Here is a 17,324-nt window from a genome sequence, read left to right as displayed (position 1 = left end):
CCCAGCCCTGCCAAGAAATTGTGTCCTTGGTTGCCCCCTCTCCCCACGGGTCTGCCAGTGCCCGGCACACAAGAGCCTCTCACTGAGACCCTCAGGGGGGAAAGGAGACCCAGCAGCCCACCCCCAGACCACACTCTAATCTGCGCTACAGCCCCTGTCTCCCCAGCACTGTGACCGAGGCTGTGGCGGTGCAGGAACAGCCAGCACCTCCCAGCCGGCGTGGCTTCCCCTCGTCGGTAAAGCACTCCCCACCACAGGGGGCTCCTCTGAGCTGCAGGAAGGAAGGCAAACCAGCAGAAGGAGGAGGGGGCTCTGGGTGTAGCCTGGTCCCACCCAAGCCCAGAGGCCATTTCACAAGACCAACCCCTCCCCCTTCCTCTTGACCGGCCACTTACCAGCTGTGTGACCTTGAGCACAATATGTGGCCTCTCTGAGCTTCCGCTTTCCCGTCGGTAAAAAGGGATAACATAACTTCCCTCACAGGGTCGGGATGAGGATGAAGCAAAGTGACAAACATGAGGCGCATGCACAGTGACAAGCAGCAAAACAATCCTTCCAAAACGACGCTCCCCGGACACAGGAAACGCTGTGGGCGCAAGAGAAGCCTGGGAGCTCACCGAGCCAGGTGCTCGGGGAACAGGAACAGGGTGGGAAACTGCTCCTGGCTGCACCAGGGTTGGCCCAAGGTTGGCTGAAGACAGAGCTGGACTGCCATTGGGCAAGGAGACTGGGCCCCTCCCTAGTCTACTCAGAAGGGTTTGAGACTGAGCCAGTCGTTATTTGAGGCACAGCAGGTATTTCTAAGGCAGGACTGTAGCGTTTCCAAAATCCCAACAGATGAGGCGTCTTCCAGATTTGGAAGCAAGAAATCAGAATGACAAAAATCATGTTATTTTTAAAATGCTTCAACAGTCTTCCTACTCTTTGCTTATTATTATAAATATATTTCTTAAGAAAGCTATTTAAATAGACAATGAAAATTTGGTTGAGTGATATTTACAAAGTCCTGTAGCCTATAATGAATTTTTAAACTCTAGAAAACAAGCAGAGACCAATTCTAGGTGGTATTCAAATGCCAGTACGTGACGTCCAGGTCTCCCAGCCAGGTTGACAGCAACGCACAGGATCATGTGTCAAACTGCCAATTTAAGGACTTATTTTGCTTCCAAAATGAAAGTTATTTCTTGGAACAGCATTCACAGTATCTGTACACAGTATCCTGCACACATGAACCTAGCAGCATGTGCTCTCTTTGCAGGAGCGGCTCGCCGTGAGCAGCAGACAGGGACGTACCACGGGCGTTCACCTGGCCATGGCTGCTGCAGCGGCCGCCACGCCTCTCCCACCCGCGGCAGCCGGCTCCACGAGCTGTCACCCTCCCTCGGTCCCCAGCCTCAGCGCCTCCTGCTCTTGCTGTCCACTGCATCTCAGGCGATTTCTTCAAAGCTGTGAGGTCTGTCCGTTGGAACCTCTACTGCTTTTTCCCAGTTTCCTGATTTTTCAACTGACGTTTCTCAGGATTCAGGTTCAAACAAACAAATCTCCCCAAGAAATGCCAGGGTTCCCACATGAAGTCGTAGCCCAGGAGTCTGGCCTCCTGCCCGTCCAGTGGGTCCTGCTTTCTCTGCGAGGGCCCCTTGCTGGATGCAGGGGACCCAGAGGTCACACACTGGACACGGAGTGGGCAGGCAGTTTGAGGAGTTCGTTCATTCAGCTGAGCAATCAGTGCACGGGACCAGGCGCCCTCCCAGGGCGAGGGTTCTGTGGGAGTGTCTCTGGGTCCTCCAACGAGTTACCACAAGCTGGGGGCTTAAAACAGCAAAAACGTGTCTGGTCACAGTTCTGCAGCCTAGAAATCTGAAATCGAGGAGTTGGTACTGTCGCACTTGAAGGCTGGAAGGGAGAGTCGTTCTTCCAGCCTTCTAGAGAGAGAACCCATCCTAAACTCCTCCTGGCTTTATGGCGCCCAGCAATCCTTGGCACTCGTCGGCTTACAGCTGCGTCATTCCACTCTGTATCCTATCGTCACACGACCTCCTGCCCACTGTGTATCTCCATCTCTAAATCTCTCTCCTTATAAGAACACCAGTCATTGGATTTAGGACCCACCTTAATCCAGCGCGACCTGGTCTTCTAACTTGATTCTATCTGAAAGAGCCTATTTACAATTGAGGCCGCATCACAGGCACTAGGAGTTAGAGCTGCAACACGGTGTTTCAGAGACACAGTTCAACCCATGATGGTCTCCAGCAGCAAATGAGTTAGATACGGTTCTGGCCAGACCAGAGTTTACTAAGTAAACGGGCAGGAGATACATTCAGTGTAACAAGAACCACTCCAGGTGAGGGGGGGATGCATGGCCTACAAGTGAAGCAAGAGGAGAGGCAACTCATTCAGAGCATGGTGATTAGGGAAGGCTTCCTGGAGGAAGAAGCATCTATGTGGAAGGAGCAGGAATCAGCCTGGGGAGGATGCCAAAGAAAAGGAGCAATGAATGGAGGCCTTGGGTTAGAGGAGCAAGACCTTGGCTTTGTCCAACCTGTCCCTTTTGCTCAAAAGGCAGGTTCCCACGATCCCGTCCTTGGGTCTCAGCTTAAATGCCACGTCTTTGGAAAGTCATCCGTGGCCAGCGTTCATCTGCTCTTCTCTATCCATCACCCAAATTATTCCCTTTAAGGCACCGTCACGGCCTACATCGGTTACTTATTTGCTCACTTACCGTCTTCCTTCAACACCAGACATTAGCTCGTCAATGGCAGGAGTCCTGCCGCCTTTTTCATAGCTATACCCATAGCATTTAACACAGTGCCTAGGGTGTTATATGTGATAAAAATGAATGAATAAATGACTGACTATATGGGTGAACAAACAGAAATAGCCTCAACGTGGCTAGACTGCAGATTTTGAGGCAGGAAGTGGCGAGAGGGAAAGCTAGAGAGGGAAATGTGCGCCAGAGCACTTGGGTGGGACGTGAGGGAGGAGCCTGGGAGCAGGACAGGGAGAAGCAGGACTTGTTCTAGGAGCAGAGCAGGGTGGGGGCGGGGCCTGCTTTATATAGGCGAGAGCACGCAAGATGGTGCTTGGCACGCAGCAACAAGCGCAGATCCCAGGGTCCTGGTGGGAATAGATCCAATTAGGGCCTGATGAGTGCAGGGCACTTAGTAGGTGCCCAGTAAACAGCACTCGGTTGGGTGAGTGAGTGAAAGCGCCTCCTGCAGGAAGCCCCTCACTTCTAGTTGGACACTGAAAACCAGGAAGAGGTCATAGAATTCCTGAAAACTCTGCACCCCTGAAGTTCTCTCCTCTTCAGAATTGTAGGAGGCTGTTTTTTCTTTCTTTTCTCTTCCACTTCCTAGCCGGAGGTGTCCCGCCTTGTGGGATTTCTGTGCCACACTAGAAGACGAGTTGTCTTGGGCCACACATTAAATACATTGTGACACGTAATCACAAGAAAAGTCTCATAATGTTTTCAGTAAATTTACGATTTTGTGTTGGGCCACATTCACAGTCATCCTGGGCTGCATGCGGCCTGGGGGCTGCGGGTTGGACGCCCCTGTTAGACCCAAGAAAGGGAGGCCTGCACCCTGCTGGGAGAAGACAGCCTTACCACACAGCCAGAAGCCAGAGACACGGGGGCTCTAAGGAGAGAGGCGGCACCTCGCCTCTTCGGTTATCTCCGAGCCAGCACTTCACACGCTGCAGCCAGGATGCAGCACCTCCGGCTACGGCTGTGTGAGCCCCCAGCTTGGCTTAGGAAGAAAACTGGAGTGGCAGAACCGGTTGAAGGCCCAGCCACCTGGCCGGGTTTAGGGGGACCAGCAGCCCCTTCCCATACTCCGCAGAGACGGAAGGGCGCCAGACACCTGCAAACCTCAGATCACCCTTTGCATCTGCACAGCAAGGATTATTTAGGCTTCTGGGTGTTTTCCATCTTACAATGAGGAGCAACTGAAAGACTAGCCTTGGTGTGGTTTTGTATATTTTTTTCAACATTCCAGAGGGTAGCCACTGCTGCTTCTGCTATTACTTCTCAGCGCAGAGGCAGAATTTGGTGGGCCCCTGGGATCCTAAACAAACTTGCAGAGGAATTTTGATTCAGTTGCTACTGAGTTGTGGCAGCCCTCACTCACGCACCAAGCAGGCGAGGGCCATCCTCCGGACCCGCCCGGCGAGCCCAGAAGCAGACAGGCCCTCTCCTGCTGCCCGCAGGGTGTGAACTGGTGTGACCTCTAAGCAAAGCAACTTGCGGGAACGCTCAAAATAGCAAAAACATGAACCCTTTGACATGATTTTTCCATTTCTAGGAATTTAGCCCCCAAATACATTTGAAATGATATATTTATCAAGCTTTTTATTGGAGCTTGGTTTGAAGAACACAGGCTTGGCAATAGATGAAACAGACAAAATGTCCCTGAGTATGGGGACTGGCTAAAGCAAACACTGCTGTGTCCAGACAACGGAATACAAAATAGCTGTGAACAGAGATAGGCACACCCTCCATGTACTCCCAGGGTCACCAAGGGTCTATCGCTTCACGACAATGTGTTTGCTTAAAGCCATCCAATACACTAGCTCACTGTTTCCCCAGACGGGAATTTAGGTAAAGCTCAGCTCAAAGGTCCTGGCTCAGGGTCTCCCATAAGGCTGGAGTTGAGCCGTTGCCTGGGGTCATCTCAAGACCTGACGGGGGCCTTGGCTGGTGTGGCTCAGTGAATTGAGTGCCAGACTGTGAACCAAAGGGTCGCTGGTTGGATTCCCAGTCAAGGCACATGCCTGGGTTGAGGGCCAGGTCCCCAGTAGGGGGCGCATCAGAGGCAACCCCACGTTGATGTTTCTCTCCTTCTCTTCCTCCTTCCCTTCCCCTGTCTAAAAATAAATAAATAAAATCTTTCTTTAAAAAAGTCAGCTTTAAAAAAAAAAAAAAAAGCGCTGACCGGGAAGATGGAGTGTCTGCCTCCTCCCCTAGTCTAGTCCCGTCACCGCAGGCAGGCCTCAAAGACTGGTTTCCGCGCACACACAGTGTGGGCAGGCCTCAGCCCCTCACCCGGCCGCGGGCCTCTCCGAGGCTGCCCGAGTGTCCCCAGGACGTGACAGCTGGCTTCCCCAGATAAGGAACTCAAGAGAGAGAACGAGAGCTCCACAGACAGAAGGGGCCATTTGTTCAAAACCTAATCTCTGAGGTGACACCCGTCACCGTGACTGTTTCCTCTTCACTGGAAGCAAGTCCCTAATTCCAGCCCACAGCCAGGGGGAGGGCTGCTCACCTTTTGAGGAAACAAATATCAAAGAATCTGTAGACATAGCTTTTTTTTTTTAAATTTTTTAAAAACGCCTTTATTCTTGGTTGTGGGCGCATCTTTAAAATCACCACACCAAGTTAGATTCCTGAGCAAAAATAAAATAAAATAAAAAATAAAAAAAGCAAAGGGCAGAGCAGTTTGTATGGCTGGCCACCACCACATAGGTATCGAGAAGAAAAAGCGTAGTTATGTGCATTCACTTGCACACACATAAAACCTCTCTGGAGGGAGACGTAATAAACTGCTACGGCTGGTCGCCTGCAGGGAGAACGATGCAGGGGTTGGAGGGGAAATTTACACTAGGTGTCTCCATCCAACTCTTGAATTTAGAACCCTGGTAAATAACCTGTTTTTAATAGGTATTAGGATGCAGTCGCTTTGCGACACTGTTAATGTTTACTGAGCAGCACGGAGCAAAGCCCCAGGGAGTGTCGTGCCCTCGAGGAGACTGCCGTCTCTCGATAAATACGATTCCAGCACAGGTAAAACCTTTTCGAAATAACTTCTCATCAAATCAGTTAAAGGTCAAGCGTGTGGCCCAGATCAAAGCCCTCACGCGGGTGGTCTGGAGGGGAGGCGCGCCTGCGTGGGACTCGCGTGGAAAGCACAGGACAAGAGCAGGGAAGGAGGCAGGACTGCGGTGGGGCAAGAAGAAGGGACCGAGGAGAGACTGGGGGTAGGAAAGAGGCAGGAGGGACTTTGGAGAGAACTGCAGAGTTCATTCTTTGTGTCCTTTGTTTGTTGCTTTCCCCCCCACACCGAAGCTCGGTCCTTGGCTCCTATTGCTTTGGGAAAAGCTCTGGTTCAAATGGGGCCTCCGCCTGCCGTGCCCTGGAGAAGCCATTCTGGTCCTGGAAGCAGGAAACCACTCACTCCAGGCCAAACTGAGAGGTTCCCTGAACCTCACGGAACCCGAGCAGAGCTGAGCCCAGCGACACATGTGAGCTCAGAACTGGAGAGCTGAAAATCAAGATATAACTCTCATTGCCCCCCCATCTCCCTCCCCTCCTCCCTGCGGCTCTCTGCACATCCGCTCCATGTCCCGCCTGCTGCTCAGCCTGGTCTCTGCTCTGTCTTATTATGGGTTAAATCGTGTCCCCTCCAAATCCACACGTTGAAGTTCTAATGTCTAGTACCTCAGAATGTGACCTTATTTGACAATGGCGCCACTGTGGTTGTAATTAGTTAAGAGGAGGTCATTAAGGTGGACCCTAATCCTATATGACTAATGTGCTTACAGAATGAGGAAATTTGCGCACACACAGAGAACATCATGTAAAGATGAAGACAGAGAGTGGGGTGACCTTCCTACAAGCCAAAGAAAGCCAGAGATTGCCTGGAAACCACCAGAAGCTAGGGGACAGGTGGTGAACAGATTCTTCCTCACGGCCCTCAGAAGGAGCCAACCCTGTTCACACCTTGATCTGGGACTTCTGGCCTCCAGAACCGGGAGACAATACATCTCCTTCAAGCCACCTGATTTGAAGTGTTTTTTTTTATGGGAGCCTTAGTGGACTCATCCATTCCTTCTGCTGACTTTTTCCTGGCTCTGCTTTTCTTTCTTTCTTTCTTTCTTTCTTTCTTTCTTTCTTTCTTTCTTTCTTTCTTCCTTTCTTTCTTTCTTTCTTTCTTTCTTTCTTTCTTTCTTTCTTTTCTTCTTTCTTTCTTTTAGAGAGAGGGGAAGGGGAAGGAGAAAGAGAGGGAGAAAAACATCAACATGAGAGAGAAACACCAGTCAGTTGCTTCACATATGTGTCCTGACTAGGACCGAATCCACAACCCAGGCGTGTGCCCTGACTGGGATTCAAACCAGCAATGTTTCATTTTGCGGGACAACGCCCAACCCAACGAGCCACAGCAGTCAGGGCGTGGCTTTGCTTTTCCACGACAGAGCTGCTCATCCTGGAGCACAGCACAGACCACCCACCCCGTGTCAGTCAGCTCACATTCCCGCAGAGGAGCTGATGAGCTGCGTCACCTCTTTAGGGAGGAGGCTGGTCCCATCCCCTGTGAGAAGGGCGGACCGGATCCTCTGCTATAAACTGGTCCCCAGGTCCATGCCCACCGTGGCGGGGCAGGGGCAGGGGGAAGGCGGGTCCGGCACGTGGCCCCGTGAGCAGCACCCTCGGCCTTCCGCCGCATCCCTGGGGTGCAGTCCTCAGCCTGAGTGGGAGCGCGACCAGGAGTAAGGGGAACCTGTGGGGCCTCTCTGCCCAGTGACCTTGTTCCATCAAGAAATTATAAAAGCCTGTCACGTCAGCGATTTTCAACCTTTTTCATCTCATGGCACACATACACTAATTACTACAATTCTGCAGCACACCAAAAAATATATTTTTTGCCAATCTGAAAAAAAAGGGGGGCAGGGGGATCATTTTCATTCATTCACACCAGACAGCTTTTGTTGTGTTGCCTGTTGTCAGTTTCTGATTTGACAGTCTAAGGGAAACGAGGTCAGTGCCCCTGACTAAACAGTCAGGTGTTGCACATTTTAAGAATTCTTGCAGCACACCAGTTGAAAATTGCTGTGTTATGTGATAGGTATGGGGCTGGCTGCTGGGATAATTGACTTGAAGAAGATGCTGTAATTTTCCGAAGGAGCCTACAGCCAAGAGGCAGACAGACAATAACGATAAACACTCACATTACCAGAGGTTGGCTCTGCATCTGTGCTTTGCAGGCAGGACGCGCTTTGATCCCTGGAACAGCTCGATGAGGGGGGACCCTCTGTACCTCTTTTACAGATAGCAAAGCTGAGTCCTTATCTGCCAGCGCTGAAGAAACTTGCCCGAGGCCGGGAGGTCGGCAGACAGCAGAGCCAAGTCGTGGACCTGGTCTGGCTGGTCGCCTGCCCCCCGCTGCCTTGTGTTCATGTGCATAAACACCTGGCTCTCTGGGGAAGCCCGGACGAGAACCATACAGAGCTAGATAGGATGGGGGCGCTGAGCGCAAGCTGGGCCAGGACACGCGCGTGTGGACACCTGCAAGCCACCGCGGAGGGCGTCTGGAGAGCATCTTTCTGGCATTGTTGGAGGTGAGAAGCACAACAGGATCGTGCAGAGGAGGCTGGACAGGAAGCGAGGGGTCCGATGGAGAGGGAGCGACCTTGAACATCACGCCAAGGAGTATGGAGTGACGTTCAAGGAGAGGAGTAGGGACCACGGGCTTTTTTCAGCCCGGCAGCCTGCTCTAAGCCTATTGAAGAAGAAGCCTCCGGCAGCCCTGTGAAGACGGACGGTGAGGGGGCGGAGATGGGACCCAAGAGAGGACTGACTCGGAGGAGGACTGAACAGAAGGAGCGAGGGGCTTGGAGGGACGCTGGGAAGCAGAGCACAGAGGACGTTTTCTGTGCAGGCACCGAGGGAGAGGGCAGACCTGAAACATCGGCGTCCCTCCTGTGTTTGCCCCTAAGGTGGCTCTGAAATGCGCCTCTAATGCACAGCGCCGGTTTCCGCCCACAGACCCTAACGTTCTTCGTTCTGCACAGCCCCGCAGTGCTGGCCTGCGCCTACGTACACACAGTCTACTCTGACCTATTGTCCCATCCAGCACCTTTTTTATTGGAACAATCGCTTTGCCACAAGAGAAGGTAATCAGAATACCTTTTTCAGGAAGGCCAGCACTGTTGATATTCTTGACCTGATTCCAAAGGCCCAGCAAATCCCTGGAGAGCAATTAATTAAATGGTTATCTATGTGTCTAGCTAAGAGGTTCCTTCCGTCCCCTCTCTCTGCCTTTGCCTCCAGTCCTCCCTATATCTCCCCCTTCCCTCACATGGTACTTACTGGGTAAGAAACTAAATTTCATTTCCCTCAGTGGTGGAACATTGTTTTGTTTTTTTAAGATAGTCACAATCTAAGAGCTTTAATTTTTCCTTTATAACCACGTTGATGCTATATTTAGTAATTTTATTAACGAGATAATTTACGTAAATTCCATACTGGAGCCCTGCTGAGCAGCACGCTAACTAATTCTAGTCTTCTCATTAGAGAAAACAGACAAACCAAATGAGATTTAAAGACCAGACGAATGAATTTGCGTCTATGCAAAGTCGGCCTGAGACCTCAGGGCGTGTGTCTACCACCAGCACACAGCTGAAAGGAGGGGAGGGAAGAGGAATAGACTTCAGTCGAGGGCCAGAAGTGTAGCACCAAGAATCCACCTGGGCTGGGTGGGACTCTCTCAAAAGAGCACACGCAGATCTAAAATGGAATGTCCGTCCTCCTTGTCCCCTTCTGCAGGGCCGGTGTGGATGAGAAGAAGGGCGCGTGGCCTCCCTAAGTGCTTTCTGTGGCTCCGTTTCCTCTCTGGCCCCTTCCAGCTTCTGTTCAGCTGCTTCCCCATGGCAGGGAGGGACCAGGCCCCATAAACCAGCTCCTTCGATCTCTGTGTCAGCACCAAGCATGTATACATGGGCTTCTTGATAAATACAAGAGAATCCCACTTCCAACAAAGCCAGTAACTTGGGGGGGGGGGGGGGGGGGAAAGAAAACTGATTTGTACCAGAGACATCAAGGGGTGGTTATTAGCTTTACAAAAAGACAAACTAGAGAATCTTTTAAATCCCATCTCCCTCGGTGCATTGGAAATGAGATTCAATTTAGGAAAAAATTCAATAGAGACACAACTTTGGGGAATGCTCTGCTGGTAAAAAGAAGGCAGAGCAGGGACCAGGCGCTGATGGTGTTGAAGAGAAGCAAGCGGACAGATTTCCTTCCTTCCCTGTCTGACTGCTCTCTCCACGGTGTGAGAGCCGGTTACATGCCAAATGCTCTCAGACGCCTTCAGCGGACCCAGTCCTCGTGGCAACCGACACAAGGAGCTCCTCTGACTCACACAGCAGAGGAAACTGAGGCTCAGGAGGGCCAAGGGGCTGGCCCACAGCCAGCCAGGGGTGAGTCAGAATCAGGACTTGGGGCCTGGGCCTCCAACCTCCCCTCGCCCCCGCAGGCTCCTGTCCCTCAGAGACACGCTTCCGCGGGCCCTGAGCCGGCCTGCCTTCTCTGAGCATACCTGCTGCAGGACATGACAAGCAAACTCCTCTCAAAGCCAATAGACCCTTCTTCTGGAAACGTAACTGGATCACGGTGACCCCATCTCTATCTATCAAAGATTGTCACGGGTTTAAGGACCTCCCACAAGGTCGTGTGAAATAGGCATCCAGCCCAGGGTGCTGGCAAGGCAAGCAGTGGAGGACGGGGACTGCCTGGGAGCTGTCCCCCAAGGGCTCCTTACTCCTTGACAAGCTAATCCCCCACCCTCGCCATTGTCACGGAAGTCCTTTGATTCCAAGGCAGAGGAGTCCCGGCTCCCCAGCCGCCCCTGCAGCGTGGCCTGTGCCTGAGCTCCGCGGTGGGCGGGGGGAAGTGGCGGCTGAAGCCTCCCTGGCCTGCCTCTCCGCACTTTCCCTTCTCACCGGTGCCAGTGAAGGGGCAACCCTGGAAGCCAGCGTTGCAAGGGTGGACCTACAGTGGAATATAAGCTTTGTTTTTGGAAGTAGATGGTGTTACCTAAAGTCATACAGACTCATCAGAAAGCCCCGATGGGGCCCTGACCAGGTGGCTCATTTGGTGAAACATCATCCCCTACACAGGAAGGCTGAGGGTTCAATTCCTGGTCAAGGCGCATACCTAGGTGGTGGGCTCCACCCCCGGTCGGCGTGCCTATGGGAGGAAACCGATCAATGTTTCTCTCTACCTCCATGTTTCTCCCTCTCTCTCTTTCTCCCCTCCTCTCTCCCCAAAAATCAATAAACATATCCTCGGGTGAGGATTTAACAAAAAAAAAAAAAAGCCCTGAGACCAGCTCAGGGGCAAAACTTGGGAGAGTAAGACGCAGGATGCGGGGTGGCAGTAGCCAGGTCGCAGGCTTGGCGCCAGAGAGAACGGGTCCCATGGCGGCCCCGCGCCTGCTTCAACACTGGTCCAGCGCCCATCGCTGTGGGCATCACAAGGCCCGGGGTGGCGCTGGGTGAGGCCGACCTGACGACATCCCTGCCGGCCCACAGGGATCAGCAGGTGCAGGAGAAAGGCCCCCGATGTTGGGTCAGTTCAACTGATCGAATCCCACCTCCACAGCACCCCTGCGCCCTGCACGGGAGCCGTGAGTGCTGTCCCCTCCCCTTCCCTCTCGCCCCTCGCTTTCCCAGGAGGGTCCCGGCCAGGACAACCCTTCCACCTCTTTCTTCTTTCCAGCCCCCACTGTCCACCGGCCGAGGCTCTCCAGGTCAGGCAGCAAGAGGGAAAGCGAGCTCCGCGGTGTGAGGACAAGCCCCCCAGCTTCCCTGGAGGATGGTGGAGAGGGTTAGGGTTCAGCGGATGGATTCAAGGGTCTCTGGAGATTTCATTCCCCTACTGCTATCTGGAGGGAGAGAGGGATTTACATTTTATGAATGTCTTTTACATCCCACGACCAAGAGCGTCATCTTCCCTCCAGCCTTCTGCGCACTGCTCACCCCCACCCCCCACGACAGCCTCTTGGAGAAGGCGTTAGAGTCCTGTTGTGCGGATGGGGAAACTGGGGCTCAGAGAGGCGAGTGAGTTGTGCAGGGCCGCAGCACTAGACTGCAAAGCCAGGTCGCTGTCTCTCTCTCTGGGACCCACACTAGACACTCGTCACCTCCCAGACGTGCTGGAAAGGAAGCCCCGGCCCCTGTCATACTTACAGTCCCCCTTCCCAGTAGCCTGGCCTTTCTGTGGCCCAGACAAGAGCTGTCGTCCCTCCAGTCTCCGGATGGCTCTTTCTGGGCTGGTACACGTGACTCTCCCGGGATGGAGAGGAGAGACAGGACCAAGGATGCAAAGTTGAGAGGCATTCTTTTTTTAAAAAAATCCTTACCCAAGGATATGTTTATTGATTTTGGTTTTTGTTATTTTATTTTTATTAAGAGAGAGAGAAAAATTGATGTGAAAGAGAAACATCGATCAGGGGCCTCCCATATGTGCCTCAACCACAGCTCACACCGCAACCCAGGTGTGTGCCGTGGCCGGGGATTGAACCCGCAGCCCCCGGTGGACAGGACGGCGCTCCAGCCGCCGGAGCCGCCGGCCAGGGCAGGAGGCTCTTTTGTGAACGGGGCCCTGACAGCAAAGCCTCCTTGCACTTCGTGCCACAGCACCTCTCTGGCTTCACCCCAGCCCCAGGCCCCCCACTCAAAACTCACATGCTCTGAGGCCCGGGACTGCCAGTAAACGTGGTCCATCTCATGGTTTTAACCTGTCTCGGCAAACCAGCATTTCCGTGGAGGCCCAAGTAAGGGAGCTTCTTTGGTGACGACAACCATGGACAAGATGCCCTGTGGCACTCGCTCTGAGTAGGGCTGCAGCCCAGAGGCCCCCAGGCCACATCACAGCCCACCAGCCCGCCACTCACGGGGGAGCACTCAGCTGCCTGTCACTCCTGCTTCAGAAGAGACACGGGCCCCTGGGGACACAACCAGGGCGATCTGACAGGCAGACCCTGGGAAGCCGCCCTGGGCAGGGAGGCAGGAGGGAACCCGTCTTTGTGAAAGACGGGGAGACACTCCTGCCGTCCAACTTTCGGTCAGCTCCAGTCTCTTCCTCCTGAAGAACTCGGGCCTTGCTGTGCTCTCCAACCAGGGTGGTCATGGCAGACATGGCTTCCATCCTCTGCCAGGCCCGCCCCCGCTGGCCCCTGGGCCCGGCCCCAGTGCCACCCTCCCCCATATTCCCTCCCAAGAAAGCTGCAAGCCAGTGAGGGCCACACGGTCTCATTGTCATTGTTTCTGAGAAACACTGTTGCTATCTCATCTCGAATCTATTTTAAAACTATTTATGAGGGCTCTAGGGCTGCTGAGGGGAGCAGAAACATTCCAGGAACAGCTAATCGACTCTGGTCCTAACTGGCTTGTGCTTTTCTGTCCAGGCAACGCTGCTTTCTGTTCTGTTTTGTTTTTAGTGGAGCTACGGAGGCTCCGGAACAGGGCCCAGAGGCTAGAACCAGGGACCTGGAGATCCAAGGCCAGGCGAGTCCAGGTCCAGCTCTCCACTTGCAGGGCTGCTGGGCAAAGCGTTTCTATTCTAACTGCCATGCCTCCTGCAAAATGGCACTGAGTCTAATCGTCCTCTAGGTACACAGGTGGCCACAGCTGACTCTGACTGTGGACACACAGCTTTGGAGGGGAGTGGGGAGAGGCGGGGCTGACAGTGCATGCTGGAGAAACCAGGACTGTGTGTGATCCCCCCCTCCCCCCGCTCCAGGATCAACGCCCTTCCAAGATCAACACCCCACCCCCCCATCCCTGCCTCAGCCAGGAGGCCTGGAAGGCTCCCAGGTGAGCTGAGTCCTCAGTTGGAATCCAGCCCTCACTCACTGCGATGTCCTATTCAGGGGCCTCAGTTCCCTCATCTATGGAGAAAGGGAAAGGGGTGTCCCCTGACAGAGAGAGAGAGAGAGAGAGGGAGAAGGAAGCGCATGTATTTAGCACACGTGTGATCCGTGGCTCGCACTAGACTTCGCTCTTCATTCCCTCTTTATGGCTTCACGAGGCCGGCCTGGTCAGCTCCACGCCCTGGATGGCCCCGCGGAGGTCCAAAGACAGCAGGCGAGGCTCCATGGCCTCACGCCGACTCAGTCTCGGACTCCGACTCAAGGCCCCCTGGAAGCTCTTCAGAGTGAGGGGGACAGCAGCTGATTACAGAACAGGCCCGGCCCAGGGCACACGTCCACAGGCCCGCTTCCTCCGCTCCTCTGGCTGCAGCGGTGCGCAGCCATGAGCTCCGTGCTGCAAATGCCCTCTCTCCGATGGTCTCTCTGACCCTTCTCCCCAGTCCTCCTCCCCACAGCGTTCACTCTTCTCCAGCTCCTAGACCCCCAGGTACCTGGGCCACCCTGGGAACCAAGGGGCACTCCTCCCTTTGCTAGTACCAGCTGCACTTCCCCAGGCCCCAGAATCAAGTAAGAGGCTCCCATGACTTCAAACAGCACCAACAAGCACACTGTGTGGGGCCTGGGCCCAGAACATATCCTTTTTGCAGTTTTGCCCCTGTGGCCATCTTGGCTCAGAATTTATCTTTTCTCCTATCAGCCTGGCCACATCGCCTCCTTCAAGACCAGACTCACAAGGCGCCTCCCGGAAGCCACCGCAGGCCTCTGGGCCCTTGGGTGCCGCCGTGGCATCCCAATGCTGGGCACGGGCTCCGCCGAGACGTCCAGGCTGGGAAGGAAAAGCAGGCGCGAGGGGATGGCCCACCGTGAGGGCTGGGACCACACTGTATTTTATTTGTGTGTAACCAACAGGTAGGAGGAGACGTGGGCGTCACCTCTAGATGCAGAGGCAGAACACCTGGCTCCCAGGAACAACAGGGCTTCTCAGGAGCCACAGGACCTCTCCGAGCCACTCACCTGCAAGGACTTGTCACTGGGTTGTTGTCACTGGGTTGTTGTGAGACTAAGCAAAATGAATCTGAAAAGCATCAGGGCCCTTTGAGAATGATGCCTACAGATATTTCCACCAGACATGGTAGGTGCTCAGAGGGGCGTGCCCTCTGCCAGGGTCGCCGGGGACACGGGCTGTGGAAGGGGGTTCGTGGAGAGAAGAAAGTGCTGAGGGCAGAGTTTTTATTTTTACTTTCCCAAGGCGGGGGGGGGGGGCAGGGTGGAAATGTGTCCCGGCCCCAGGGGGCGGGACTGTGCATTCCTATCGGGTGCTGGGGCGGCTGTAGCACAGGACGTGTCAGCTGGGCTGCAGCCTGTCTCGGTGTCACCTTCGGTGCAGGGTCAGTCCAGCTGGGGTCTGGCACGCCCTGTTCCATAAGTCCCGGAGCCTCTGCGCCTTCGGGGGGCTTCCAGCAACTTTCTAGTCCTGAGGGTAAAGGCTCATAAAACAATCAGGGTCAGCCATGCTTGGGGGTCCGGCCAGCTCTGGGAAAGACGGCCTGAGAAGGGGGCTTTCGTCCTGTTAGCCTCTTGCTGGGGGAGAGGTGGAAACAGGGATGAGAGACAAACGCAAGTGGCAGGAAGCGGTGGCCTTTAAGCTGACCGTAAAGAACTGAGGATTTAGACAGGCCAACATGGGGGTAGGGGGTTGCAGAGGAGGCCAGGTGAGGAAGTAAGGAGACCCGCTGCTGAGAAGCGAGCATCAGTTTAGTCCACAGATTGTATTGAGCCACTACTATGTGCCAACCACTGTTCCAAGTTATGGAGTAAAGAAAACAGACAAGGTCCCTGGCCTGAGGGTTTACATTCTAATTGGGAAGTACAGACAACAAATATAAACAAAGAAGGAGACACAGTGACTTCTGAGAGTGGTAAGTAGCAGGGAGCCCGTGGGCTAGGATGGCTGGAGGGGACACACTCTGGGGGGGATGTTAAAGGGGGGGAGGGGAGGAGGGGGAGATGACAGGTGAGGTCCCGTCTAGGGAACAATAGGTTGTCAATTTGGTCAGGAGTGGAAGTAACAGATTATCCTGGAAAATTAATTTGGGGCTAAAATTAGAAAACCTCAGATCCTAAATGAAAGCGGAGATACTTCATTCTTCAATGGCATGAAGGCACAAGCAGGCGCACAAGGAAGGTTCTAGGGGATCCCCCCAGACATGTGCCATAAAGTGGGGTGACACGGGGGATGTCGGAGGCATGTGTCCCAGAGCCTGTGGGCAGTGGGCAAACGGAGATGCTGGGCTGCTGGCCACGTGGTAAATAAACGCTGACGGAATATCTGAGCGGAAAGTTACCCGATTCCTCTGTATCAATGAAACAGGAAATAAAGCCCGGAGCAGGAAACTGAGGCCTGGCAGGGGGTGGGGGGCAAGAGTAGAGGACGTCCCTGGTGTGCGTCAGTCCCAGCTCTCCTCGGCCACTGGGAGTGATCAGGTGTCGTGTGGGGCCGGCGCATGTAACAGCTGGCGCGTGGCTCTGATGCCGCCGTGGCGGTCACTTGCTGACACAGAGGGGCCGTAGCTAGCCCAGCGTGGAGGCCCAGGCAACTTCTGGAGGGAAGCTGCAAAACAGAGACGTAGGCCCTGGCTGCGTTAAGTCCTGAGCTAGCCGAGGTGGTTTGTGGGGGCAAGATACCCTGACCTGCAATGGCTAATACAGGATTCAGGCAGAAGAACCCGGCCTGCTGGGGCTGATGGGGTTGCTAGCGCGCGAGTTCTGCACGCACACACACACGTGTGTGCCTGGGGGTGTGTACACAGGGCTGCACACGAGCAGCTGCGCTGTGTCCACCTCTGGGGGTCTGTGTCTGTCTGAGCACCGCCATGCTAGCAGGAGGGCCGTGGCGCCCTCGCCGCACACCCTGGCACCCTGGCCCGCCAATGCCCACCGGCCGGGTACCTCCGATGCCGAGTTCATGACTTGTAGAGCTGGGACCTGGGACCAAAAGGGGGTGCTGCCCTGCTCATGGTCCCAGAGTGCCCTGCAGTGTCCCCTGAGTTGCTTATTTCCAAAAACTGCCTCCAGCCATTTCTATCCTTCCTAAAACTTCAGCCAACAGAGTCGGCTGCCAAGGTCTGTTGGGGGACCAAGAGTAAAGGGTAGAAGGGGCAACGGTCAAGGACCTGGAGACCAGCAATAACATCACGATAACTCCGCATGGGGCTGGGCGGGCATTCGAAACATCGTGGCAGGGGGGCCTCTGTAAAGTACGTGATTTTTCTAACCACTGCGCTGTACATCTGAGGCTAATACAGAACAATGTTGAACGTAAACTGTAACTGAAAAATAAAGTATATATATCCTTTAAAAAAAACCCTAGAGAGCTGAACCACCCTCAACCCCGACTCCATTCTCCCGCCTTGGGGGCCCCCTGTGACTGGCACTTGCCACAGGGCCCCTCTGTGGCTCACTTTATAATAGAAGGCCCTCCTTGACCTCTGTCTCCTCACTGACACCCAGGGAGGAAGCTGAGCAACAATGGGGGCCGTGTCACAGGTAGAGAAACGGGCCCCCCGCCCCGGCCGGGGCGGGCTTCAGCTCCCACGGCTTGGGAATGAGAAGAGGAGCCACGCCACCTTCTCTTGCCAGTGCTGATGTTCCTTCTCACGTACCTTCTTGGACTGA

Source organism: Pteronotus mesoamericanus, unplaced genomic scaffold, assembly GCF_021234165.1.
Source record: "Pteronotus mesoamericanus isolate MK-2021 breed Mesoamerican mustached bat unplaced genomic scaffold, CSHL_Meso_final contig_502, whole genome shotgun sequence".
Lineage (NCBI taxonomy): Eukaryota > Metazoa > Chordata > Mammalia > Chiroptera > Mormoopidae > Pteronotus > Pteronotus mesoamericanus.
This window is presented reverse-complemented; position numbering follows the sequence as displayed.